Genomic DNA, 27,212 nt, shown 5'->3' on the forward strand with positions numbered 1-27,212 from the left:
TTCAGGGGTAGCTTTACACTTTCTAATTAGAGCTTGTCAGGGTTACATTGTCCTGTAGTTCAGGACAATCACTGTTCCATTTTATCACCAGGCACAACCAAATTCTCCCCCTGTGGTTTTCTTCGACATTTTAAATCAAACATTTATATAAATCCCTAAGAATCGAGCATGGTCGTAAATAATGACTCCTTACAGGTATCTGGTCTTTGTTGAATTATAGAGTTGACGGAATGCCATAAAAATGGTGTAGACCATATGTATTTTGTAGACTCCCAGTCTATCAGTTGGGTAACACTGATTAAAGGTTTAATCTTCCACTTTATAAAGGGGGCAGAGGGGGTTTAGGAAACCTTGATAATTTAAGTATGTGTCCCAAATATTGCTTTTGAAATGTTTGCAGATTTTTTTAACAGGCACTGTTTGTGCCATCAAATAATATATTTCTTCTGACTTTTTCTGGTATGTTTTTATTCTCAGTTTGTATTATTGAGTCCAGAGCACATGATGCAGCCAGGACATATCAATGCTCTGTCATTATTTTAAATAGGCATAGGAATGAAAGGCCTATGTCATTTCTGCTTAGTTTTATTTTTGCCAAGATAACCCTATGCTTTTGAAGTGAAACTTCTTTGAGGGCGTCTACAGGGAAAAAATCCTCGCGTTGTAATGAAAAACCGTAACGCGAGTGACGTCACGGTACTAATTGGCGCGTGGCCGTCGTACTCACGTAAAAAAACACTATGCCGGGTCTCGCCGCACATGCGCTGTGGAGGATGGGCTTGATGCACATGCGCTGTGGCGGCCGGGTTCGGCGCACAAGTGCACCAGCCGCTGGCTTGGTGCACTGGTCATGCGCAGGACCAGCAACAACCCAGCTTGGGAGATAGAGGCACGCACACACGCAGGCATCAGAGACAGACAGACAGACACGCACGCACAGGCACGCACGCACAGACACGCATGCACAGACACGTGCGCACATACGCGCAGACACATGCACACACACACGCAGAGACGCACATGCACAGAGACGCACAGTTAGTATAACTATATAAGTGCAAATATGTAAAACAGGGTGTGTGTGCCGAGCACGCGCGTTCTAAGTCAAACTTCTTTGAGTTTTGTCACTGACATTGTGTTTTGAATTTTAATTACAAATATCACCATCACAAATACAATTTCGGTGACAAAACAGTGACCAAAGACAAAGAAGTTTTACTTAAAATGTGCGTTCTCGGCACACACAACTTTTTTCCTATCTCCACATACAGTTGTCCATTTCCTTGTTCAGTGTATGTAAACCTTTATTTTGTATTTAAAAAATTATCATCAGATCATTTAGTTGTGTATGTCATAAGTATTTATTTATAAAATATTTTACCAGGAAGTAATAGAAGTAGATTGTTTCTGCGCAATAAGTTTTATAGGTAGTGATTTCCACCCTTGCAAGTCGCTAGACCGTTTATAAAAGGCTGTGACAAAATAGTATAGATAGAGTTTAAGGACTTTTATACCCAAATATTTTATAGAGATTGGTACTGTCCTAAATGAACAGTTCTTAAATCTTTCTGGGGTTCGAAATGGAATAAGTATGGCCTCAGTGAATGAAAAGGCTCCTTATTCCCCCGTCTCTTACAGAAATGTGCACCAACATTTTATGGTAGTCTATATTGGAATGGGATATTTGGTTGTGGCCGTTCCTCCGCAATCAATTCCGCATGTAGTCGCAGGGGCACGCTCCGCCGCAGCCTCTCCACCTCCGGCCTCTTCGTCGAGAAGGTACATTTTAGGGTATAGTGTTAGTTTTAGGGTAAAGGGTTAACTTTAGGGGTTTTAGTGTTAAGGGTAGGTGGTTAACTTATGGGTTCATTTGGTAATGGTGAAACAGCCACTACCAAATGTCCTAGACCGGGCTATATAGAGGTCTAAATCTACCTAGTAGTATTATTCTCTCCTGGCTGTTTGGGTTTTTAGTAAAGTACATCCTGCAAGCATTCGGATCGTTCTGAGACATGACAGAATGAAAATAACATGCAATGCTTACACAGAAACGTGTTCATCTGTCGGCAAGCAGTGTCTATAAGTGGCCAAATAAAAGGATTCTTAAATTCCATTAAATTCTATTAAATGAGGCTATTTCCTTCTGATGACAGGACATGCTTAACGTGAAAATGATCAAAACACTCCATGGTTGCTAACCATTGTCTCCCAGGTGGTATAATGTAATGTACCACTCACAAAAAGAGAATCATTAACAACACCTACACATACGGTTATGTCTTATTCCTAAACAAGAAAGGCAGGCAAATATTTGGGATTGCTGGAATGGTTCCTGGTGTGACCAGACCTCGGGAAATCCTGCAGAGTCTTTATTTCACAAATATTAAAATGTAAGAAACAATAAAGTGTTCGCATATTTTGGATGCCTTTTCTATGTTTCTTGTGCATGTTAGAATGGAAAGGTCAGGGGTGGGGCACGTCTCCTTTTTATGTTCTCAGCATTTGTGTCATAGCAACTAAGTCCATTTGCTAAAGCCTCCTCCGTTTGATTGCATTGTTGACGCATTTAGATGTCCCGAGAGCACTTGAGCATAAACTCATGGCAATGCAAAAGATCCTGTGTTATGTTAGTAAATCCCTAATGCATTCACGGCTACATCCACAGTACTTTGTGAATGATGATATTGGCATTCAGAATAACTGTTGAACTTTAATAGGTAGGTTGCATTCTGCTATTTTAAATTCCTATTACAAAGAAGGAACTCTCAAAAGTTTACAAGGAGAAAGGACAACCAAGAAAATGGATAAGGAAAAGATACAGCGCAAAGGTTTTGCTCTCTTGTAGTTTGGAAAAGTGTATTTTAGCTATGAATTAAAATCAAGTAGAAATGGAGACTACTGTATGAACCACAATAGGACATTGTGACTCACGAGAGAGCCATTCTAACGAGTCTAACATAGAATACATACCACACATCCATGGGAGCAGAAGCAAAACTAGGAAAACATGCCTCTCACTAAAAAAAAGGGGGGATTTCTGGGGCAGTGTCTACAGCAAAAATCTGTATTGTTTGCAAGTTCGCACAACAGAAAGACCTACTGTAACACCGCTCACCTAAATTGGTATAGGTAAAAATTATATGGTGAGGACGGTGCATATACTTAGGGAGAGCCAGAGGCACATATGCAAGCAAACCAGGTGAAATCAGAATCACCCAAAAAAGATGTCTGCAAGTTCTCATTGGTGCAGGGGCACATCCATAACTCCATCTCAATGCGGTATAAAGGCGAGGTAACTGTCGACCTGGGACAGAGACAGCAAGGCAGGAACTTTCTCCAAAATATTTCTGCCTTGCTGTCCCTGCTCCCTGTACTGTATACCCTTAAACCCCACCTACTTCTAACTCCTGGCTATGTGTAGGAGACACCGCACGTTACCTGTGCCTCCTGCACGTAGCCCGCTTAACGTTGGATAGCCTCCCGCACCTGTCTTCTGATTATCTGAGGTGTGGGGACAGTGACACCACAGAACACCCCTCGTGGAGATGGTGGTCCCATGTTGGGGTCTCTGCTTCTTCTTAAGACATTGAGACTATTGTAGCCCTGTGTAATTTTGGGGTTACATGCCTCTCTCCTCCTGTGCAGTAAACCCTGTTAAGAGGGCAGGTTTGCCAGGAGTAATCATGAGGTTTGCCCTCATCCCCTGTGAGGTGTAGTGTGTAGCAAAGGAAGTGACAGCATGCTCTGTGTCCACTTACAGTGATACAGGGGTGGTGCCTACTGGAGCTATATATTACGCATCACTTCCTAAAGTTGGGTGTCTGTTCACTGTGTCAGTTGCAGGGTTCTGTGTGATGTGCTGCAGAGAAGAGTTGCAGTGTGTGACTGTCTGACCCAACACAGTGCCAGGGCTCTGGCAAGGATTGTGGCCCTCCCTTTGGGGAGAGGTGGGCAGACTATTCCCCATACTCAATTAGAGAGTAAGGGAAGAGCTAGGACAGCTTCTAGGGCCCTGACTAGGAGTGGTGTCCAGGGACTTCCTTGAGGTGGGCAGCCTTGATGATGTGCGGTTAAAGACCGGCTGCTATGATGGGCAGTCTGCCAGTGAAGATGTCAATAAAGATTGCCCTGTTTGAAAGAACCTTTTTGCCTGAGACTTGAGTCATTCAGGGAGAAGCTGCAACCAGGGGTTCTCTTCCAGAGACTCCTCCCTGCTGTCGTGGGGACCTGGAAGAGATGGAGGCGCTGTACCAAAAGTGAGTAGATCTCAGCACTACCTCATGAGCCAGTCCTGGTGTATTCCCCTATACCATCAAGCGGGAGACTCAGGAGCCCTGTAAGCCAGCAGGTGCACCACACTACATTACATGTAACATGGGACAGTTTCCTCACATAGGGGCCAATATGAGATTGGGTGGGGGTACAACCGTTACACTATTGTTTCACTACACCTCCAGTATCATCTATGAATTGACAGCTTGCCCTGAACTGTTACCCTGTATCCTCTTGAGAAAACAAGGTATATCCTTAATTGTTTGATTAATGAGGCAATCTCTCCTAGGACCAAAGTGAAATAATTCTGGTGACATAGGGGCCAATATGAGATTGGGTGGGGGTACAACCGTTACATTTTTGGAGGCGCTGCTGAGATCATCAGGACAGGCTTTAGCTAGGCTGACTGAGGAAAGGAACATGTATGCTACCAGGAAAGTGCTGCGGAATGGAAGGAAGCCTAGGGGTAGTCAGGAGTACTATGGCTGCTCGCAAAGCACACCCTAGGGCCTGAAATGGAGTAAAGTAGATCTGGAGACAGGGCTATTGCTGTTCTAGTCACCTTGAGGCAGCTAGTCATAGGACGCCATGCCTTAGGGGTAGCCTGGTTAACGCGGGTCAGGAACTCCGGGGAGGGCCTGCGCTAGGTGTGGCCAACAGTAGGTGACGCCCTAAGTACTGCATGGAGAAGCCCAGAGTACTCTAGCCAGTAACCAGACTACTAACCACAGAGCACATACTGGACTGAGATCGTGTACAGCATACACAGAAAGAGTTAGCCTAGCCTGAGGTAATGCATACATCTGAGAGAGACACACTGAGATACATGTAGAGGTGCACTGGCATACTTTATTGCATCGAAATGGCGAGCACCAGCAGAGGAGCACCATGTGCGATTGCAAAAGAAAAGTAAAGATGGCGACTATAAGTGATGATGTCCCGCGCGGTGTGGAGAGTCCAAAATGGCGGTTCGCACCAGAGAAGGGAAGCACACGTGCTGTGTGCACCACGGAGGTACAAAATGCAGAAATGACTTTTGCAAATTTGCTGTGGAGTGGTGCGAAAGCAGTAGCCGCGCCTTTATTGTCATGCCTAAATTCCCGGGGTGCAACCCTGGAGGATAGCTGTGAGGACATTGCGATTATGTGTGAGAATGCTGAGGGAGTATCTGATTGCCAGGCGGTGACTACTCAAGTCACGACTGCTGCTAATAGGGATTGCAGAGCGATCCAAAATGGCGGCTCCCGCTTCCCTGGGAGACCGCGTGGGCTGTGTGCAGAAAATAATTTTGCAAGAAAGTGGCCGGGAGAGGCGCGAAAGAAAGAACCCCACCCTGATCGGGGAAGTGGCGCGAAAGCCGTGGCCGCGCCCTCTTGGACTGTGACAGGCTCGGAGCCGATTCTGGGTTATGATGTGAAGCTGTGGGACCCTCCTCTAATCTCCACCAGAGGGAGGGGTCCTTGCATCTGCCAATGGAAGACGGAACTGACTGAGGGAGGAGCCGGATGTGCACTTCCTGTCCCTCAGTTGCGAAGAGCTGGTGAGCAAGAGAGACTGCAGTGCCATGTGTCTCCCTTACCCAGCGCAACTACTAATTGTGTCATGGCAGACTTCGACATACAACCGTACCAGCTTCCAGGAGGCTTCCTGGTAGTGAAGACGGGTGATAGAGAAATACTGCGGCGCCTGTGTATGCAGTGCAGGCTACCGGGCGGAGAAGCCAGCACCACGGCGAGATTCCCCCAATGTGGCATCCATTACTTATGGGCCGTGGAGCCGTTCGTGCCAGGGCATGCCACAGAGGCGGGAGGAGATACAGCCATGCAGACGTCTGGGGCCTTGTCAAGGGTCAAGAGAGAGGTCGATCCTGGAGAATGGGGATCGCTACTAACGATGGTGCCTAAGAAGGATGGCGCTGAGGCCTGCAACCGCAGTGAGAACCTGGAACCTCGCTGTCGGTCCCCTGCGGAGGTACCCTTACCGTCATTGACGTCCGCCTCGTCGGACGATGAGAACGGAAGCCGTGCATCGGTGGTGATGCGCCTACCGGCGGGCCACTATAGCGGTGCTGAAAGTAAAGAGAAGCTACTCACCGGTGGTCTCGAGGAGCTGAGTATCGAGATTCCCCGACAGCATGCGCTGGTGCAGCCGGAGCAGCGGAAGAGTCCCACGGCCGTGGCGACTCCCAGCGTGTCGGAAGAAGAGGACCTCATGGCAAGCCAGCGGAGTGGTGAGATACCCTCTTACCTCCCACAGGCTCCGATGGAGGCGGCCGAAGAGAAAGGCCCGACCAAGGCCCAAGCGGAGCTGAGGAGCGACATCGAGTATCCGGCGCTGGACGTCGAAATAGAGGAGGAAATTCCGGTGGGGGACCCCACCCAAGATGGCGGATCTTCCCGCGAAATGATGATGTCACTTCCGGTAGCCACAGCGGAGCCGACCGGAAGCATCTGTCACTGCAGTTGATCAGCACCAGTCTGTCCCAGGAGGACATGGACAGATACCGGCAAGCGGTAAAGAGTCGGGGCAGCAAGAAGAAGGGTGAGCCTGCTCTGCCCAATGTTACCACGGGTCGCGGCATAGCCAAGCTGTTGATCATAATCCCGCAACGTAAGGACACTCCCCCCTTCCCTTTGCCCAAGGCCACTGCCCCTACCCTGCCCCTGTCACGTCTCCCTCGGGTCCCGATCGAGCCAAGGGTGGTCTGGGGAGTCACGGGACACGTCGGAGGAACGGCCTGTGTCGGCCATGGACTGGGGGGACTGTTTTACGTCCGATGAGGGGTCGGGAGGGAAGTAATATCTGCTGTGACATCCCCGAAATTGAACCCCACTACTTATACACATATTGTAAGGGGCAGGCAAAAACGTTATGGGACGGCCACCCGTTCAAACACTACTTCGGGTGTCTCGTCTGGTGGAGAGACTGAGGAGTCTGAGACTGCATTGGCAGTGAAGGAGCAGTCCTTGGAGCATAGTACCAAGTGGTGGGCTCCATTGTATGAAGGGTATTCGGAGTGGTTAGACCGAACCAGATTTGTATTAATGCGGGGAGATGTAGTTGACCACTGGTGGGATGTGGGCAAATACTCAGCTGAGGAATGCCATGAGGAGTTAGTAAGAAGGTGGGATGAAATCCAGAAGGGAATAGTCACCCCGAGGGGATCATCTATACTTTATTATGTTATTGCCCCTGAAGAACCACTGTCCTGGGTCCTGCCAGGCAAAGCAGGGAATAAGAAATTAGTGAGGATCAGCAGGGCTGAGAGGGCTATAGTAGCGCGATATAAGCAATCGTATGGGTTGGAATATCCTTATGTGCCCGAACCTCTAATGCAGGAGATAGAGGACAATAGGAGTACCTGGCTAAGGGAAGCTGTGGAGGACTACATCAAGTCCAAGTCTAGCTATTCTGAGCACAGAACAGAGTCTAGAATATGTTATTTAATGAGGATTTTGAGTGTTGGGCGGAACATTTATATGAACAAAATGGAATACAGACCAGAAAATGGGCCACCTAGATGCTATAGTTTCACAGTGATTGATCACAATGGGCGAGAAGTTAAGAAGCCTGACCCCAGACATTACTACTGATGTTTGGATTCTCCTCAGGAGTAATCTGTGGAAGTTGGGGGTACAGTAATTATGTATGGTGTGCACAAATGTATTCCTGTGTTGATATATTGTGTTTTTGTGTATTTTTGCAGTTGCCCGTTTGAAGGAAGGCTCCGCAAATTTAAGACCAAGTGGGGACCATTGGATCCACCAGAGGGAGAATGTAGCCCTGTGTAATTTTGGGGTTACATGCCTCTCTCCTCCTGTGCAGTAAACCCTGTTAAGAGGGCAGGTTTGCCAGGAGTAATCATGAGGTTTGCCCTCATCCCCTGTGAGGTGTAGTGTGTAGCAAAGGAAGTGACAGCATGCTCTGTGTCCACTTACAGTGATACAGGGGTGGTGCCTACTGGAGCTATATATTACGCATCACTTCCTAAAGTTAGGTGTCTGTTCACTGTGTCAGTTGCAAGGTTCTGTGTGATGTGCTGCAGAGAAGAGTTGCAGTGTGTGACTGTCTGACCCAATTCAGGGAGAAGCTGCACCCAGTGGTTCTCTTCCAGAGACTCCTCCCTGCTGTCGTGGGGACCTGGAAGAGATGGAGCCACTGCACCAAAAGTGAGTAGATCTCAGCACTACTTCACGAGCCAGTCCTCGTGTATTCCCCTATACCATCAAGCGGGAGACTCAGGAGTCCTGTAAGCCAGCAGGTGCACCACACTACATTACATGTAACATGGGACAGTTTCCTAACATAGGGGCCAATATGAGATTGGGTGAGGGTACAACCGTTACACTATTGTTTCACTACACCCCCAGTATCATCTATGAATTGACAGCTTGCCCTGAACTGTTATCCTGTATCCTCTTGAGAAAACAAGGTATATCCTTAATTGTTTGATTAATGAGGCAATCTCTCCTAGGACCAAACTGAAATAATTCTGGTGACAGATTTAAGGATTCCCATCTGGGTGATTAATACACTTTTTTTTTTTTTACTCAAATCTGACACCTACTGTATAGATATTTGAGATAAATTTTTTTTGAAAGTTTGACTTGGGAGGGGTTTCATTTTTTCTGACTGTTCCCTATTGTCTGATGTCTCTGTGTGTACAGCAAGTGCAAGTACAGTCAGCCACCTCTCCATCACCATCTGCCCTTTAAATTGGTTCACTGAGGATAAGATAAGGGTAAAGAAAACACTTGATTGACAAACACTTCCATATTTAGAAGCTACTAAGAAATTCAACTTGTAAAACTAATTTCAAAGAAAACTAAAGCAGACGCATCATTGCTATGAGCATTGTTATAGATCTTCAGGCAAACTAGTTTGACTGTTACATTTTTGTTTTCTGGCCGATTATGTGGTATTGCACCATTAAGTGTAACTTAAAAGGACAAACTGATCTAACAGGTTAACCTTTTGGATGTCATGTTGTATCCACAGACATAAATAAGCTCCACTTAGTAAATGGTCCATAAGCTAATGAGATGTACAGTAAGTAATAAATCCTGGGGGGAAATAAAACTGCTGTACTAATCTGAGCTCTCCCGTCCAGAGTTATATACAGGCATACCCCGCATTAACGTATGCAATGGGACCAGATCATGTATGTTAAGTGAAAATGTACTTAAAGTGAAGCACTCCCTTTTTTCCACTTATCCATGCATGTACTGTACTGCAATCATCATATAACGTGCATAACTGATGTAAATAACGCATTTGTAACAGGCTCTATAGTCTCCACCACTTGCGCACAGCTTCGGTGCAGGTAGGGAGTGCAACTTTGCTGTTCAGGACGTGCTGACAGGCGCATGCGTGAGCTGCCGTTTGACTATTGGGCGATATGTACTTACTCGCGAGTGTACTTAAAGTGAGTGTCCTTAAAGCGGGGTATGCCTGTACTGAGGTTTTAATACATTGAAAATACCAAGCCATGTAACACTGAACATTATTTAACGACTTAGCGTTATCATTTTTGGATATTGTAACAGGGGCAAACCGGTCAACAACAGCTAGAGCTATTGGGTGTCGGCCAGGTATAGGACCCTTTCAGTGTGAGATGGGCAGGCAGATTATTGGAGATAAGGAAAAAGCAGATGTATTAAACAAATTCTTTGCCTCTGTGTTTACCAGGGAAGAATCAAGTTCAATAGTAGTGCCGCAGGAGGAAGCCACAACCTCCATATTAATGAACAATTGGTTAACTGAGGAAGAAGTTCATAAGCGACTTGAAAAAATTAAAGTAAATAAGGCACCTGGCCCCGATGGCATACGTCAAAGAGTTCTCAAGGAGTTAAGCTCAGTAATAGCCAAACCATTATATTTAATATTCAAGGACTCCATTTCCACAGGCTCAGTACCACAAGATTGGCGTAAAGCAGATGTGGTGCCTATATTTAAAAAGGGAGCTAGATCAAAACCGGGAAATTACAGTATAGACCTGTAAGCCTGACTTCAATAGTGGGGAAACTACTTGAAGGTTTATTACGGGATAATATTCAGGAATACCTAATGGAAAACAACATTATTAGTAATAGTCAGCATGGATTTATGAAGGATAGATCATGCCAAACTAACCTTACTGGTTTCTTTGAGGAGGTAAGTAGGAATTTAGACCAGGGTAATGCAGTTGATGTGGTCTACTTAGATTTTGCAAAGGCTTTTGATAAGGTTTCACACAAGAGGTTGGTGTACAAAATAAAGAAAATTGGACTCAGTAATAATATATGCACCTGGATTGAAAACTGGTTAAAGGACAGACAACAGAGGGTTGTCATAAATGGAACCTTTTCAGGTTGGGCTAAAGTCGTGAGTGGAGTACTTCAGGGATCGGTACTGGGACCCCTGCTTTTTAACTTGTTTATTAATGACCTTGAGGTTGGCATTGAGAGCAAAGTCTACATCTTTGCTGATGATACTAAATTGTGTAAGGTAATAGAATTAGAGCAGGATGTCATTTCTCTTCGGAAGGACTTGGAGAGACTGGAAACGTGGGCAGGTAAATGGCAGATGAGGTTTAATACAGATAAATGTAAGGTTATACATTTGGGATGCAAGAATAAAAAGGCGACTTACAAATTAAATGGTGATATATTGGGGGAATCCTTGATGGAGAAGGATTTTGGAGTGCTTGTAGACAGCAGGCTTAGCAATAGTGCCCAAAGTCATGCAGTAGCTGCAAAGGCAAACAAGATCTTATCTTGCATCAAACGGGCAATGGATGGAAAGGAAGTAAACATAATTATGCCCCTTTATAAAGCATTAGTAAGACCACACCTAGAATATGGAGTACAATTTTGGACACCAATCCTAAGAAAAGACATTATGGAACAAGAGAGAGTGCAGAGAAGAGCCACCAAATTAATAAAGGGGATGGACAATCTAACTCAGCGGTGCGCAATCTGTGGGGCGCGACCCCCAGGGGGGGCGCGAGACTGCCGACGGGGGGCGCGGGGTTTACAGAGGCCCCGCGCGCTTCCCGAAGGCACTTAAATTAAGTGCCGGGGGAGCTGCAGGGCCTCTGTAAACCATACTTACCCGTGGCTCCGGCGGCTTCCTCCCGGCGTCGCCATGGCAACGCGGCGTCAAAATGACGCTGCGAGGTCATGTGACGTCACGTTGCTATGGCAACGTGACGTCATTACGCCGGTGCGAGGGTAAGTTGGGGTTGGGGGGGCGCGGGAGTGAGGGGACAGCCGGCAGGGGGGCGCAGGGAAAAAAGTTTGCGCCCCCCTGATCTAACTTATAAGGAGAGGCTAGCTAAATTAGATTTATTTACATTAGAAAAGAGGCGTCTAAGAGGGGATATGAAAACTATATACAAATATATTCAGGGACAGTACAAGGAGCTTTCAAAAGAACTATTCATCCCACGGGCAGTACAAAGGACTCGGGCCATCCCTTAAGGTTGGAGGAAAGGAGATTTCACCAGCAACCAAGGAAAGGGTTCTTTACAGTAAGGTCAGTTAAAATGTGGAATTCATTACCCATGGAGACTGTGATGGCAGATACAATAGATTTATTCAAAAAAAGGTTGGACATCTTTTTAGATGGGAAAGGTATACAGGGATATACCAAATAAGTATACATGGGAAGGGATGTTGATCCAGGGATTAATCCGATTGACAATTCTTGGACTCAGGAAGGAATTTATTTTTCCCCTTATGAGATATCATTGGACTCTGGGGTTTTTTGTTTGCCTTCCTCTGGATCAATAAGTAAGTATAGATATAGGATAAAGTATCTGTTGTCTAAATTTAGCATAGGTTGAACTTGATGGACGGAAGTCTTTTTTCAACCTCATCTACTATGTAACTATGTAACTATGTAACTATGTAACTATGTAACTATGCCTGGAGGAAGGCAGGACTACTGAGCCCAGCTGAGCGTAGCAAGGGTTTACAAGGCAGGAAAGGGAACCGTTTGTCTCTCTCTCTGGTTTGCATATAGACCACATTTGCTTGTCATTGATGCCATTGATGCCATTGACAATAGAGCGTGCAGGCCATATGGGAGTGTCCTAAGTGATGCTTAGGGACACCAGGTATCTATATAGCTATCTATAGACATATTTGGACATTAATACGCTGGGGAAGCGGAACTGTAAAGGTGCTCGCCTCGAATCAGGAAGCGGACACGCAGGATGTAGAATAACCGACCAGAGCCCAGGGACAGAGTCCTGCTAGGGTATCCGTAGTCGGTAAGCAACCAGGAGATCAGGGCTGGCGGCAGTGGTGCAGAGTCCAGGCAACAGGCAAAAGGTCAGGGCCGGCAGAAAGCAACGAAGTCGGGGTCCGGGTCCAGGGTCAGCAACAAGTGAATCCAAACCACAAAAGGAAAGGCATGACAGCGAAAACCAACAGGAGCTGTAAAACTTAGAACCAAGCTTGGCGACTCCCACTAGGAACTGCAGCATTATACAGCAGGCTGCCGGTAAACAAAATGGCCGAACTGAGCAAAAAGGGCAGGCAACTCGGAAAACCCGAACTGCAGCAAAACCCGGTACGGAACGAGCAGAATTCTTACAAGAACGTTGGCTAGGAAAAGCCTGTATTTCATGCTGATGAAACTTTGGCTGAATAAAAGCCTACATTATTGAATCCGGTGTTCCCCCACCCCTAAGGGAGATTCACTACTACCTGGTGTTGTGGGGCTCACCTGCAGGTTTACAGAAGGGCCTAAGCTTCCGCCGATGGTATTTGGGGATGAACAGGACAGGCTTTTGGGATCTGTAGCTCTCATCTTCTTCGGTGCAGCGCTTCCATTCAAACAGGGCCTATCAGGAATAGGTGCAGTCCCTGCCAAAAACTTCTTTCCCTCCCCCTGAAAGACTGCAGCCTCAGGCAGGAGTAAAAACATAACTTGATCTTTATTGAGGAGACATCACAGTACACAGCATACCCTTTCTGCTCTGTGTACCTGGAGTCAACCCCAAGGGCTTGAGGCCATAGGAGTCTCTCCCTGTCTCCCACACTCCCTAATGGAGTATGGGTTATATTCTCCCACTCCCCTGAGGGAGGGGATAAAAGGTGAACCAGAGCCCTGGCTCCACACTTCTAATAACTCTCAAACCACAACTAAATTTGGAGCTGCAAACCCTTTTTGTTACCAGGGGAGGGGCGCCAGGTCTTAGACCTGGCAGGCCAGTACCTAGGCCTAAGGTCAACCCCCCTGTCACTCAAGGGAGCTGTTTAATGCAGCAGGGCGTAGATTTAACCCTAACACTGCCTGCGCTGGTACCAGGGCTTATGTGTTAGGTAGGGAATTAGTAGCCCAGGGGGTTATATTTCGCTAAGCAAGTCTCTTGTCTTCACCTCTGCATGCATCGTCTTACAGATATATTAATAGCTTTTCAAATGTGGTCCTGCAAGCCTAGCTCCAAATACACCACGCCCATAAAGAGCACAGAATTCACAATATCATGCTTTCATTGGGGTAAGCTTAGTGTACTGTATATGTATTTATATTATGTATATATAATGTATATAATGTATATATAGATATATTGTGAAAAGAAAAAAGAGAACCAGCGCTCAATTAAATGTATAGAAATAATAAAAACGTGATAAAGTGTCCAATCAAATAAGTAAAACAAAAATATGAAGTGATCAAGGGGGAGGCATGTACTAAAGGGGAGCGCTGCTCTGATGAGGACAAACCTAATCCATGTGAGGAAAAAAGAAAAGACCGCAAACCTCTGATAGTAAAGGTTAATATGGGCAAGTTTCATAAAAAACCGGGAAAGCAAAGTCCCTATAACATTGAATTGACAAACATAACATAGGAGGCAATGATCATATAACAAAACACAATGTATAAAAATCCATATAAAGAAACCATGAAATGTCCGATCAAATGCTGAAAAAACATCCAATGAAGGAGGATAAGTGATATCAAAGTGAAGAATCACTGGAAATAAATAGCTGGAAAAAAATGCAATAGGCAGGTGGAGGTTAATGGATAATATGTAGCACAATGCTAGCTAAATCCTGACTGAGAGTATTGATAGAAAAGTGTCAGTATGTAACGCAGGGGTGTGCAAACTTCTCCCCGTGCGCCCACCTGCCTGTTTTCCTCGGCACCTCGGGCCCCCCTCTCCCGTGCACGACCCCGGTGTCAAATGACGCACATGGTCATGTGATGTCATGTTGCCATGGTAACGTGATGTCACGTGACCCCTCGGCGTCATTTAAAGCCGGGTTACCAGGATGACGCGTCGCTGGAAGGGAAGTTGAGTGTATTATAGAAGCCTTGCACGGTCCCCCGGCATTTAATTTAAATGCCTGGTGGGAGTGCGTGGGACCTCTATAACTGCGCCACCCCCCCCCCCAGAAAATCTAGCACCCGCCAGTTTGTGCACCGCTGATGTAACCAGTCCCATGGTAGTAAAAGAGAGCACTTGCAGGGAGATATGGGTATAGGAACAATCTCATCAATCTCACAGCAAAGGTAGATGATCCTGGAAGGTGTACATATAACCCGTCAGCTAAGCCCCTCAGGTGCACAGCAGGGAGGCCAGAATGAGCTGATCCTGGAAAAGCACGTGTATTCCTTGTCTTCATTCACCAACCGGAAGGTACAGGAGCCCAACGATGTTAGTAGGGGCTACTTGCCCATAAGCATAAACCAGACCTAATGATTATTCTCCCAGCAATATAGCTATTCATTTTGCCGCCAGTAGAAATGAAACTGCATGCTTCATTCTGCCTCCAAACAGCCCCAGCCAAAGGAATCCTCACAGCTGAACGGTGATCACGCAAGCCCAACGTTTCATCAGCTGATGTGCTGACTTCATCAATGGTGTGCCCTAAGGAGGTAGCCATGAATACTTATAGATCCAATAGCAAATCCTGATTGGTAGAGCCTAATGAGGCATAATTGAACCCCATAAATGTGAAAAAATTAGCAAGAGAACATAGAAGATAAACAATGAAATATACAGTAGAATGAACTAGTATTACAAACCATCAAAGGTAAAAAAATACACATCACTTTTCTAAAAGGTAAAAATATATACTTTAAAAAAAGACCAGATCCGATTGGAATAAATGTAAATACTAAATAAACAAAATATAATATTTCTATAAATAAAATATTAATAAAGTCTGTTATGAATCTGAAATCTTAACAAATCTCAATAAAAAAAGATAAAATTCTTATTAAAAATACTATGAAAAAATCAAAGAAACAATAAAGGTGGAATTGATAAAACTGGACAACACTGCCGGAGTCTGCAATCTACTAGCATCCTGAGACCAGGAGAGCCGTGGTATTGCGAGATAGGCACGTGATGCAGAAGTAGCGGACCGGCGTCGGAGCTGTGTGGTGAGAACTGTTGTGCTCGCCACAACCACTGTTCCTAAAATGCTGTTTTAAGTTGTTTTCAATGGGAGTCTAATGGAATTAGGATTTCCCTGTACCCGGTTTCAATTATAAAGCAATATTACGCTATGTTTTGTTTTTTTTCTATTTTTTATTTCTTCCATAAATATGTTTTTTTGAGAGGGGTGGATTGTCCAAAAGATCTGGTTGTGCATTTAACGCTATTTAAACTACCATTCAAGGAAGGGTCAATTTTTCAAGTTATACATTCATTCACTCCATATCCCATGCAGTAAAAGAACATTTCAAATTGTGAAATATATACAGTAGAATGTTTAAGTTAGCCAAGTGATGGATCAAGGTACAATATTACAGACAACAGAGAAAATGAGATACAATTTCAGACCAAGTAGGGTTTCATGTAAAAGTTACGAGGAGGTCCGGCTTTCCAAATGTTCGCACTATTCCAATTGCTTCCTGATCGTTTTGCTGGATATATGTTGGACTTCCTTGAAATGTATATGGGAGAACAATAATTTTCATGCTCTTAAGTTCTGATTTTTAGCTCTCGCTTCTACCGCATCCAACAGTCCTCTATATTGTTCTATCAATGTGGAAGTGTGTGCATCTGTTAAAAGTGTAAAATATCTATAAACGTATGTATAGAAAGGACATGACGCTACATCCGTTAAACTCCAAAAAGAGTCAGCAAATGGTGTTCTTGAACATGACAAAATACTTTTCTTGACGGAAGATATGTTAGTGCTCCGGAAGCGATGTCTGAGAAATCACACGCAATTATACGATTAGCTGTTCATACTGTATGCCAGATCAGCAACAAGTCCTCTTTCGTGAAGGTCATAAAGAAGAAGCTTTACGTCGAGAACTGAGGGGGAAAACTATGCTTCTAGCATGGTTTGAACTTAATCAAATTGATACAGAGGCAAGAGCTCTGAACTACATACAATATGACAGACAACGGAGAGCATGAGACAAGAAAGAACCCAACAATTAAACACTGATTGAATACGACATGCACAAAAAAGAGCAAAGGATGTCTGCAGCAATCTCTGTACGACTTTTCTACTGTTACTCCTGAACAACTTAAAGGAAGAACAATGCTGAGTGTTACAAACGAGGACTCTCTTGATCTCAACAATAAAGTACTCAGCCATATTAATTGCGGTGAAGTGGTCTTCAAAAGTGTTGGATACTATTGTGAGTGATGATACTGCTGATCAACTTGTATTCCCAAATCATTCTTAAACATTCTTAATCAAACAGGAATGCCTCCTCATGAACTGAAATGTAAAGTAGGAGCCGTTATCATGCTCTATAGAAACCTAATGCCATTGAGGGGACTATGTAATGGTACAAGACTTATTGTTACTCGAATAGAAACACATATAATCAAAGAAAATTTGATTGGTGCAGCAAACTCAGACACAGCACTTATTCAGGGAATCCCACTCATTCCATCAGACACAAATTTGCCATTCAGTTTCAAACGGAAAAAAATTCCCATACGTTTGGCTTTTTTCAAGGACAATCAATAAGTCACAAGGTCATACATTTGATAAAATGCCTATTTGTAGTCATGGACAATTATATGTTACTCTACTGAGAGTCATATTGTTTGATTCACTTAGTGTAGTGTCGGAAAAGGACCCAGAAATTGACAATTGTGTCTTTAGAGAAATCTTTGATTGAACATTTGTGAATGTATAATTAATAACATTTAAGATTTGCTAGATTGGTGTATGTTACGCCAGGTGCAGTATATATATATATATATATATATATATATATATATATATATATATATTAGCCGAGAGACCCGGCGTTGCTCGGAATGTAAGGAGTATAGAACATGCCACATATAACTGTCCATGGGATAAACATGTTTATTGTAAGTTTATACCAGTGCACTTGATTGATTGTCCTTGTGTGATTGATTGATTGTCCTTGTGATTTGTTGATGGTGATACCAAATGCGAGTCTCAGTGGAAATTGTAGGCGTTTGAAATTGAAGGGCATGTTTGTAGGAATTAGTTGAATGGGGGGTATGAATATGTTGCCTGTGATGTAAATTGATAAAATAAATTGATGCGACCTGTGAAAGTGTGTTAAATGTATTACTTATGGTTGTGTGAAATAGTTTTGTGGGAAGTTCTGATTGGTCGAATGTCAATAAGGGGCGGAGCCAAAATTAAAGTAGGCATGAAATGACAGTTAGTGAGGAGATTCTCACAGCAGCCATTTTGTGTAAAGACAGATTAATTTCTACATAAAGATGCAAAACATATGTTTTTTTTATTCCCTTTTCAGTGAAACAAATAAATAACAATAAGTTTAGGCATTAAATGACAGTTAGTGAGGAGATACTCACAGCAGCCACTTAATATTGGAAAATGTAGATTCCAACACAGGGCTGACAGTGAGTGTGTGTTTATTAGGTGAAGAAGCATGGTCTCAGGTGTGAGTGTGTGTGAGTGTGTGTGTGTACACAGGGGTAACAGTGAGTGTGTGTGAAGCATGGTCTCAGGTGTGTGTGTGTGTGTGTGTACACAGAGGTGACAGTGTGAGATGGATGAAACTTACCTTGGACTCCGCAGGGGTTCTCTGGGGGTATGGTGTGTCAGTGAGAGTGTGTGACAGTGAAGTAGGTGTGTGTCAGTGATGTCACTGTACCTTTTGGCCAATGAGAGTCGTGTGGGAGGCTGACTATGGGCGGGCGGACACGGGGACCAATGTCTGTGTGTGTCTATGTGTGTGTCACAGTGGAGCGTACCTCTTGGCCAATGAGAGTCGCGGGGGGGGGGGGGGGGGCGGGCAGACCCACGGACCAATCAGATTCACCACATCTAGCACCAACCATACAAATTTCGATTTTATTATATATAGATATATATATATATATATATAGATAGATATAGATATATACATACATACATACATATATACACACACACACATTATATATATATATATATATATATATATATATATATATATATATATATATATATATATATATATATATATATATATATATATATATATATTTCTAATTCCACAAAGCCCTGACCAGTTCATGCTCAAGTTTGATAATTGATGGAAATGTTGAATTCAGGCTACCAAATGAAGCCTATCTTAAAAACTCAGGGTATAATTAAATGAACAACACTGACTTAGAAAGTTAAAATGTGTCAGGAGCTGCTAGAAAGTGTGTTGTTCTTGTAAATATTTGTCACTGAAGTTGTAAACCTTTACTTATTCTAACCAAAACCCCAGTGTTAATGTTATAATGATATTCATGTCTTGAACTTTGGCCATTACATAATGGTCAGGAAATGTTCTAACTGCTAAAAAATACCTTAAGCACAAAAGGCTGTTCCACAACTCAGTGCTGCAAGGAGTTAATAAACAATCCATGTATAATTAGCACATTTAGTATCGAATAAGATGCATTATAAACATTAAATTGGCCAATACCCTTTTGTCTTGCCACTCACGCCTGTGTCACAAGGTTTTTTTCTCTGTTACTCTGAAGAAAAAGACCATCAAGATCCCTTTATAACATCTTATGGGGGAAAGGGGGGAAGTGGAAGAGGAAAGGGGGAAAGGAGATGGGGAGAGGATAGATAGGGGGAAGATAACAGGGGGAGGGGAAGAATCCTATTTTATTAGAGTCCCAAGTGCTATATACTCCTTCAAACATAGGTGGAGAAACACCTGCACAAAAAAAGGAGCACACCTGAGATACATTAGAGATATGCTAATAGGAGTCATTTAAATATACTTTGCATATCCTATTAGCATATATCCCAGGTATCTCTTGCATGCTTCATTTTCTGCACAGGTAATTTGAAGGTGGGGTTGAAAATGCCATACTTCAGGGTCTGGAAGATCTGGGCGAGTCAAATGTATAATGTCAAATGTATAAATATTTGAAATTGATTTATCTACACATTCGCGATCAGATGTTATATAAATAAAAACAATTAAGTAGATGTTTATCCAGCGTACACTGGGAGTGGTCATTGTACTTTACAAAACCCACTGACAATAGGGATGTGTTCAAAATTGTTAAACGGAAGTAGGTAAAAAAAACAAAAAAAAAAAACAAGCATAAGATTTGTATGGGAATGAATAAGTCTGCTACCTAATCATTGGGTTTGAGCAAAAACGACTGACAAATCCCCTGTCACCCTCTGTAGACATCAATGGTCTATTTTGTAACTTATTAATAATAACACTGTCATCGCTTGTACATAATGAACCTGTAAAATGATAAACTGCCTAGCTCATCAGCTTTCCCATCAAAAAGTGAGATCTTACATCAAATGAAAAAGTGTGCGGATGCCTCGTATGAGAAGCAAACCCTAGGCATATGGTCTGGTTAATGCAGGAATGCAAACTAGCTGGACCATCGGCAGCTCCTGAATGGAGCAACACATAAATCCCCTGACTTAAACCCACACAAGTGAAGCACAATCACAGCTCATTTGAAGTCTGATAGTGTTCAGAAAATTGCCAAGAGCAACAGAGTACACACCCTTGATATGCATGAGAATACCTATTGCAACACACTATAAAACTTGTGTAAGAAATCACAAAGGTGCAACCAGAAAAACAAGGAATAGTGTTGCGATGTCACTGGCATTATTAGGACTTTCTAAAATGTCCTCATATATAATCTGAGTTATTTACCATCTTACCACTTTTGTGCAAAATAAACCACTCCAGGTGCAAGGAATAACGTTAGGGAGTTTATGCTGAAATGTTCACTGTCGTTACTGCATACTTTCCAACTCCCTACCTCAATTCAATTACACTCATCAGCTAAACCCCATAGACTTCAGATGAATAACCCTCTCAAAAGATCATACATCTTGCACGTTGTTCAGGTACGTTATGGACTATAATATAATTGCACATAGATAGGTTTCATGGATCACTATGGATATTATTGGCAAAGCATGTCATTAAAACTGTCTCCATAAAGTTAGACATTTTGTGAAACTCTGTTTTCTTAAGACTGACATAGAGATGATGCCTGAAGTCTAAAATGTGTGTGTGCGTTCATAATGTGAAAATTACTGTATCTAGAGATCAGTAAGGAAACAACTTTATTTAGGTTGACATGACATTTTATACCATACATCTTTGGGAATGTAGGCCCAAGATAACAAGGGCCCATGCAAGGCAATGTACCAGAGGAGGGTGGGTAGGGAGGAGCTTTAATACTTCTTAAGAGCTTACTTACTAATTGACTTCCCTTGAATAAGCCTCGTAGAAAATTAATATCTCGCTCATCTGCCATCACTTTACAACATCTTTCCTTATTAACACTTTCTCTTCCTTTAACAAACCTCACAAATCTCCCCACTCTCTATACATTTCCTCCTTTCTTCTTCCCTCACCCTTTCTATGCACTCATTCAAACTCCACTGATTCTTGCATTCACTTCTATCACCTACCTCCTCTGCCTGCAAGAGCGCATGCTCCTACACATCTTCCCCTCACCCCCTGTCACTATCGCTCCTTCTTCTCTTGGCCACAGGGGACATTTCTTCAGAGTACAATAAAAAAAGAGTGTTGTCTTAACCAGCTCAAGACTCTATCTCAGGTATTTTATAACACCCAGTTAGGAGATGGGTGGTGCATATTCCTGGAATCCAGCGAGCACACAAAACCACAAATAGAAGAAAGATTTCACAGCAAATTGGCGCTCTTTATTTAGTTACATGCTGGGGACAGGGAGAGAGAGGTGCGTTGAGGAGGGGCAGGTGCTGAGGAGAGAAAAGGTGCTTGGGAGAGGTAGAGAGAGAGAGAGAGTGCTGCTGGAGAGATGGAGAAGATGGGGACAGGGAGAGAGGTTGGGGGTGGGGAAGCGGAAGTGCTGGTAAGAGGGAGTGTCTTAATCCTCACCCTAAAACCCCCTACTCTAAGCCTCTACCCAAGCCACTAAACCCCCTTAAATTAATTCCTACCCAAACCACTAAACCCCCTTCAATTAATTCCTAACCAAACCGCTAAAACCCCTTCAATTAATTCCTACCCAAACCACTAAAACCCCTTGAATAAATCCCCACCCAAACCACTAAAACCCCTTAAATTAACCCCTACCCTAACTGCTAAAACCCCTTAAATGAACCTCCTACTCTAACCGCTAAATCCCCTTAATTTAACGGCAAAATAGCAGCGACCAAATGTCACTTTACAGTCATGCCATGTAGATGTTAAATCGTGTACACAGTTATATTGCAACATTATTCATTTAATACATTGTAAGTGTGCCTCCCTCCCCCTGGTTTCCAAGCTACCTTCTCACAACATAATTCCTGCATAAACAAATCAGCTTCCTTGTTGCAATCCAATAACAAAGCATGACTTATTTTTTAAGGTGTGTTTACTCTCTCTTAACTAAAGATCTGCGAAATGCACAAATCTTGCAACATTTCCCATTTGTGTCGAACTTTGCTGAGTTTGAAACAGGGGAACCTGGTTCAATTCCCGGTGTCAGCTTGGGCAAGTCACTTTATCTCCCTGTGCCTCTGGCACCAAAATATAGATTGTAAGCTCCACGGGGCAGGGACCTGTGCCTGCAAAATGTCTCTGTAAAGCGCTACGTAAAACTAGCAGCGCTATACAAGATCATGCTATTATTACTATTATTAATTTAAATTGACAAACAAGCTAATATGAATATGCAAATGTTATTATTGGTATTTCAGTGTTGTATAGATGAGTTTTCTCTCTCTCTCTCTCTCTCTCTCTCTCTCTCTCTCTCTCTCTCTCTCTCTCTCTCTCTCTCTCTCTCAGAGGCAGTCAAGACATTAGAAACAGGATTTAAATGTAGCATTCCTGATTGTCATGGAGACACCTAGGATTGGGGACTACTTTTCACAACACACAATATACTGTAGGTACAACACGAGAAAAAAAATCTACAATGATGTAGTGAGCACAAGAACCATCTGCCGTTAAAGAAATATCATCCAAAGGGTAAATGCACCTTTAACCCTTTAACCTATGTATTCTTCAATTGTTTTGCACTAGGAAGATTTATTCTTTACTGGATAATCTCACCAAAAACAAAAAAACAAACAGATAGCAAAGTGATTATGATTTCTATGCACAAAAGTTAAGGTTTCCCAATCCAAAATTGCTCAGCAAAATCCAGATTTACAATATACAACGTATCTGAGCTTTAGCTACCATTCTTTATCTTGTTTTTCAAAATGATAGTAATTATTTCTCAACAGCGAAACTCAAACTGATGTGTTGCACCTGCAAAGCACCCACACACACTTACAGGAACCGTGATAAAGAATGTGTTGGATTCCAATGGATCAGTCACAATGCAAAAGTGGAACTGAGAACATATCCCAACTGCAATAACACTCAAGATATCCATTCACACATTAGTGGCTTGCTTACACGTGCCTAAGCTATGCAAAGCTATCCACACACCACATTAGCAAATTAAATACAAGCATTAACAAATAGAATAAGCATAACTTGTAAAACTTTGGGATGTTAGTAAAAAAACATCAAAGGGAGACAGTGAGATCTATTTATTACATTCCAATGAAACACAATTTCTGGGGCACAGGGAGATAAAGTGACTTGCCCAAGGTCACAAGGAACCGACTTCGGGTATTGAACCAGGCTCTCCTGTAACAATCTCAGTATCAGTCAGTGTCTTTACTCACTGAGCCGCTCCTTCTCAATTGTAATGATCAGTCAACCTTATTGAAACATATTGCATTTTTTTTCTTTATCTGTGCATGATTGTTATATATTGTTTTCAAAGTCTCCGGGCTGTTAAAATGGTGCAAAAAACGACACTAGATTTATCCAGCAGAATAACTACATTGTAAGCGCTGGAGTTTTTTCCCTTTAATCAGTCGGATGCCGATTCTTTTCCGCAGCCTTGCTGCAGTCTTCAGCTGGAAGTGGTTGATATTGACCAGTCGTCAAAAGGTCTGCCACTGATCTCACGTTGGGGGAGCCTGTAGAGATGTGCGAACATTTCACCTAAGTTTGCGAACCATGTGAAATGTGCTTATTTTCCCCCGATGCAAGATCAAGCAAACTTTTGGTGAATGCTCTAACTTTTTGAAACATTTGGTGAAAAAATGTAGAAAACCAAACTTGGACAAGTTTTCACATCTCTAGTACCTCTTATCCTGTATGGATACAATCAGGTGTATGGTACAAATGATTCAGATTGCCTCTCCTGTTCATTAAACCTTCCTTGGTGCAGGCATGAGAAGGAAGGGGAACATAAATATTAAAACTAAAATGAAGGATTAGAACAAAGGATTTGACCTATTTAGAGAATATCCTTTTCATGAAAACATATTTACACATATACGGTAGGAACATTCCCGTAATTGATTATTTTATAGATATAAAATGTGATTAACACTCTAAACTAGGAATTTACATAATCCAAAAAATTCCATAAGAACTTGAGTTAACTCTAAAGAGTAACCGCAATTAATTTTTTTAGTACAATGCTCGATATTTTCTGTAAAAAACCCACAGACAATCAATTTTTTTTTGGCCAACTGTCCATAATATATTTTCTATCATTTATACAGAATTTAAATGTTCAAAAGCATAATCATTAAATGCATATCATGCATTCAAATCTATGTGATCTACTGTATGTATCAAAGGCTAAATTGTTATTTTGTCACAACTTGTGCTGCAATCTACCTGCGCCAGGCAGTGCTCATTGATTAATATGAGCCTGTGCCATTTACAGGTGTTTCTGCATCTGTCGGCGACGAGATGAGGGATTTATGGAGCAAGTGGGAAGAGTTAGGGCAGAGGTACATGTGCGTGGTGACGCAGGTTATTGTTTTCTGCGTTTGTTTTCTCCACCATCCTATACGTATGTTAGCGTACAATAACGGCGGAGCATGCACCAAATTCTTCAGCAGTAAAAGCTCACTTACTAAACACATTGCATCTCACAGAAAAAATAATCGATTAACGTGAATGTGTCAGCGCAGACCACTTTCTTAATACATAGGACCCGAAATGTAAACACTTAGAAAATCTGCATGATGTTTTCAGCAACACTACCAAGTACCAAGTATCTAGAGTTGTATACTTAGTGGATATCTATTCCACTGACACAGATTTGATAGTCATATAACTATGTAAAAAAATATCACTAGCCCCATGATTCCCTATTTCAGCCAGGTTATACATGAATATATACACACATATATATATATATATTTGTGTGTGTGATAAATATGTACATGTGCTTTATGTTGATGTCACATTTAGCACCTTTGCTAGCAGAGAGTTGGCAAAAGCATTACACGTCCCCTGACAGCAAAGGGGTTAACAATCATATCTTATTTATGCTATAGCACCCTGGGGATATTAATTTGTATGTTTTAGTTACTTTATTAGAATGGTTAAAAAAATGGCTGCAATGTTGTGTGATTTTGCTGCCTATTAGCTAAGTCTGATCTTATCATTTTTAAGGAGACAATTCAAAATAAAAAACAGATGGCTGATTTTATAAGAGTGTTTTAGTTAGGCTTTTGGGTACCACTACGCCATGGGTTCTGACGCACCCCTCTGTACCAAACAAAGTGCCCAGCCTGACGTAAAGTCACTGTGACTGTGAATATAAACTGTATTGCCTTATTACGCATTGTCGGCCTTAGTGGCAACAGTCCATAGCCGGGGGTCTGTGTTATGGCTTCCTTCTGCTCCAAGCACAGATGGGCTATTACCATTATTAAAGAACTGTAAAGAAATTAAATATAATGGATGAGTGACTAATACCTGCAAATGGCAAATACCGACAATTATTCAAATGTTAATTTCGGGAGATCATACAAAGCTGTTGGGAGAGGAAACTGTACACCTGCCTGGCATAACAGGGAGGCCATCCACAGAACATGATTTCACACCCTGGTATACTATGAATTCATCTTCAGTGCAGAAAATACATTCAGCTCCAGTGAGACTCTTTTTTTAATAACTTTCAAGCAACATACAGTGGTGGCAAATATTAAACTGGGGTTTCTCCAACAGGTTATGTGTCTCAAGCCTATAAAAATATCATTTACTAATGCAGGTCACCAACTAGACCTACTGTACATGTAAGCGTTCCTGTTTGATGCTTGGGAGTTGGGACATTTTTGGGTAGGTGATTGAATCGGGGGCACGGCATATAGAGCAAGCAATGGCAATGTGTAAAGCTAGCTTTTTTAAGACCCATAATTACCTGCATTTAGGACTACTACAAAAAAGGAAGAAGTAAACTACTGTGCAATGTTTTTTTAATTTATACACCATATACAGGGGAGAACCCAAGTGGATGCCATGACATAAAATAAGTGTTCCACAGACCCACTAAACAAAATTGCACTTGGATTGGTTTAGTAAACATTATGAAGCCAAATACTGTATATCATGGAACCCTCATGACTAACTTATTACAGCAGTTCCTGCAAAGACAGGTTATGTACAGTACAACCAAAGCACATACAGTAGGACATCAGAATATCTCAAGCAGCCGGTAAGATACCTTGAAAGTATGCTATAAAACGGTATTAAATCTGAGCAAGTGCAGGCCCTGCTAAATTTTGCTCATAAAAGTAGGTACCATTGTATTTCCTCTACTTGTAATGGATGGAGGCACGTGTAAGCAATTCCTATGGATGTCCCATAACTTACAGTTTTCAGCTTACCACATACACGCACAACAATTCTGTTTAACAGATACAGATGGTCTAACAGGAACCAAAAACGTGCATTGTACCTGCTAAACAGGTACCCTAGGAGGGTATGCAGATGTTTCTCTTTGTGATTAAGAAAGTTATCAAAGACAAAATGATATACTATTAATTGAATTTGCTATAATCTAAGGAGAGGGAAATAAATGGTCTGTACAGTTTTGTATATGTTTTAAGTACTTTGTCCACCTATTGTATTATCACTCATACATGTCCTGTTTGAAGGGGTGTCATTCTAATTAACCCCTTTGATACCTGGGGGAGGGGATGGGTTGGCAATGCATTGCACTGGAATGTGTTGTAATCCAAAGTGTTAAAATATTGATATTAAACATAAAAAGGACATTACCATAACTTCATCTAATATGTGTCATAAATCCTAATTAAAATGAAACTACAGTGTAACACTATACAATTGCATATGTCTACACCTACTCCTCAAGCTTGTTTTACAAGGAAATACATGATGGATAAAAGATTATAATCATAATAATAATAATAGAGTTAAAAAAATTGGAGAGTCATAAATGCATGCGTGGTATATATTAATGATTATTATGCTGGTGATCTATCCCGTATCTGTTTCCAAGGAGACAGGATCCAGGCAGCCAATATTAAAAATGACAACCACAAAAAAATAACTAAATCAGCAGAGATCTGTTTCCTCTTAATTTTTCAGTTTGACATCATCCTGCCTTGTCTTCCCCTTTATAAGAGATATGCTTGTGGTGACTGGGCAGAAGGTAATAACATGCTGCTCTGTGCAGGCTGCAGGAGATATTC

At 42.4% G+C, this 27,212-nt stretch overlaps 1 protein-coding gene across 2 annotated transcripts in view; it reads right to left on the reverse strand.

Moving 5' to 3' along the window:
- SLC1A1 (solute carrier family 1 member 1) overlaps nt 1–27,212 on the reverse strand; it is a 112,449-nt gene that overhangs the window by 84,250 nt on the left and 987 nt on the right. The gene's annotated exons all lie outside the window — the stretch shown is intronic.

This window comes from Ascaphus truei, chromosome 1 (genome assembly GCF_040206685.1).
Source record: "Ascaphus truei isolate aAscTru1 chromosome 1, aAscTru1.hap1, whole genome shotgun sequence".
Classification (NCBI taxonomy): Eukaryota; Metazoa; Chordata; class Amphibia; order Anura; family Ascaphidae; genus Ascaphus; species Ascaphus truei.